Genomic DNA, 2,918 nt, shown 5'->3' on the forward strand with positions numbered 1-2,918 from the left:
CCACCACCGCCCCACCCTGAACCCTAAGATAGATAGTGGGGTACCTCTCTGGTGAGCCCCCCTCCCCGCTGTGTCTAGTTCTTCCTTAACTCCGGCGAGCCCCCCTTCTTGAAAATTGACTGACCCAAAAGTTAATTTAGTCGACTGAAGTGTAGCTAAATCAGAGCAGCAGCGAAAGAAAGAGCAAGAGCGATAGCAGTAGCATGAGCAAGAGCAAGAGTAGACCAGGCAGGGGACCGAGAGCAAGAGCAGAGCAGTTGTGACGCCCCCGATTCAATCGTACACTAATCATGCACGCAGATGTGTACGATCAAGATCAGGGACTCACGGGAAGATATCACAACACAACTCTAAAATATAATTAAGTCATACAAGCATCATAATACAAGCCAGGGGCCTCGAGGGCTCGAATACAAGTGCTCGATCATAGACGAGTCAGCGGAAGCAACAATATCTGAGTACAGACATAAGTTAAACAAGTTTGCCTTAAGAAGGCTAGCACAAACTGGGATACAGATCGAAAGAGGCGCAGGCCTCCTGCCTGGGATCCTCCTAACTACTCCTGGTTGTCGCCAGCGGGCTGCACGTAGTAGTAGGCACCTCCAGAGTAGTAGTCGTCGTAGACGAAGGTGGCGTCTGGATCCTGGGCTCCAACGTCTGGTTGCAGCATCCGAGAAGAAGAGGAAAACGAGGGAAAGAGGGAGCAAAGCAACCGTGAGTACTCATCCAAAGTACTCGCAAGCAAGGAGCTACACTACATATGCATGGGTACATGTGTAAGGAGGCCATATCAGTGGACTGAACTGCAGAATGCCAGAATAAGAGGGGGATAGCTATTCCTATTGAAGACTACGCTTCTGGCAGCCTCCGTCTTGCAACATGTAGAAGAGAGTAGATTGAAGTCCTCCAAGTAGCATCTCCAATTAGCATCTCCAGTAGCATCGCATAGCATAATCCTACCCGGCGATCCTCTCCTCGTCGCCCTGTGGAAAAGCGATCACCGGGATTTCTGTGGAACTTGGAAGGGTGTGTTTTATTAGGTATCCGGTTCTAGTTGTCATAAGGTCAAGGTACAACTCCAAGTCGTCCTGTTACCGAAGATCACGACTATTCGAATAGATTAACTTCCCTGCAGGGGTGCACCAACTTACCCAACACGCTCGATCCCATTTGGCCGGACACACTTTCCTGGGTCATGCCCGGCCTCGGAAGATCAACACGTCGCAGCCCCACCTAGACACAACAGAGAGGTCAGCACGCCGGTCTAAACCTAAGCGCACAGGGGTCTGGGCCCATCGCCCTTAGCACACCTGCACGTTGCGTGGGCGGCCGGAAGCAGAACTAGCCCCCTTAATACAAGAGCAGGCTTACGTTCCAATCCGGCGCGCGCCGCTCCGTCGCTAACGTCTGAAGTGCTTCGACTGATACCACGACGCCGGGATACCCATAACTACTCCCACGTAGATGGTTAGTGCGTATAGGCTCGTAGCCAACTCTGATCAAATACCAAGATCTCGTTAAGCGTGTTAAATATCCACGAACGCCGAACAGGGCCAGGCCCACCTCTCTCCTAGGCGGTCTCAACCTGCCCTGTCGCTCCGCCACAAAGATCCACACAGAGGGCCATCGGGACAAAGGTCCTTTCAGCCCCCAATCCGTGAATCACTCGCGGGTACTCTTCAAGCTGACCTGACTTTAGTCACCATCTGTATAGTATTTATGTATGTATCATATATACCCGTGATCACCTCCCGAGTGATCACGGCCCAAAAGTATAGCAAGGCAGACTGACAAGAATGTAGGGCTAATGGTGATAAACTAGCATCCTATACTAAGCATTTAGGATTGCTGGTAAGGTATCAATGACTGTAGCAACAATGACAGGCTATGCATCAGAATAGGATTAACGGAAAGTAGTAACATGCTACACTACTCTAATGCAAGCAGTATAGAGGAGAATAGGCGATATCTGGTGATCAAGGGGGGGGGCTTGCCTGGTTGCTCTGGCAAGAGAGAGGGGGTCGTCGGTGATGTAGTCGACCACAGGGGCATCAGCATCGTCACGGGGTCTACCGGAGAGAAGAGGGGGGGGGGAGAAACAGTAAATACATAGCAAGCAAGTGCATAACAGGACACCAAGCAGAGCTAGACGTGTTCTAACGCGGTAGTAGGTGATAACGACGAAGGGGGAAAGCATCCGGGAAAGTATTCCCGGTGTTCCGTGTTTTCGGACAGATGATCCGAAGGGGAAGGTTGCGTGTTTGATATGTTAGGAGTGTGTGGTGGACAAACGGGCTGCGTAACCGGGTTTGTCTCGTTGTTCTGAGCAACTTTCATGTTGAAAATAATTTAATCCGAGTTACGGATTAAAAGTTATGATTTTTTAAAGATTTTATTAATTTCTGGAATTTAATTAGTTATTTAAATTAATTCAAAAATGGAATAATGACATCAGCATGATGTCATGCTGACGTCAGCAGTCAACAGAGTTGACAGGGCCAAACTGACGTGTGGGTCCCGCATGTCATTGACTATTTAATTAACAAGTTTAATTAAATAGAGTTAATTAGGGTAGTTAGTTAACTAGGTTAATTAAACATAATTAATTAACTTATTTATTTATTTATTTATTCAATATATATTTTTTTAATTTTTTTTAATAAAAACGTTCTGGGGCCATGGGGCCCCCGTGTGAGTGGCCCAGGGGGCCTTTCGGGCGCTGGGCACTAACGGGGCGGGTCGGGCGTTGCGGCGCCCGACTGGGCGTTCGCCCAGATCGCCGTGGCGAGGAGGGCCCGGGCACCGGCGAACAGGCACGGGGCGACGGCCGTCGGAGCAACGGGGTTGGGGGCGCGCTCGGCGGCGCGTCACACCGGCCGGCCACGGCAGCTGGGCGAGGCGAGCGCAGGGAGTCGGCG

The sequence above is a fragment of the Triticum dicoccoides genome, chromosome 3B, assembly GCF_002162155.2.
Source record: "Triticum dicoccoides isolate Atlit2015 ecotype Zavitan chromosome 3B, WEW_v2.0, whole genome shotgun sequence".
NCBI classification, from domain to species: Eukaryota; Viridiplantae; Streptophyta; class Magnoliopsida; order Poales; family Poaceae; genus Triticum; species Triticum dicoccoides.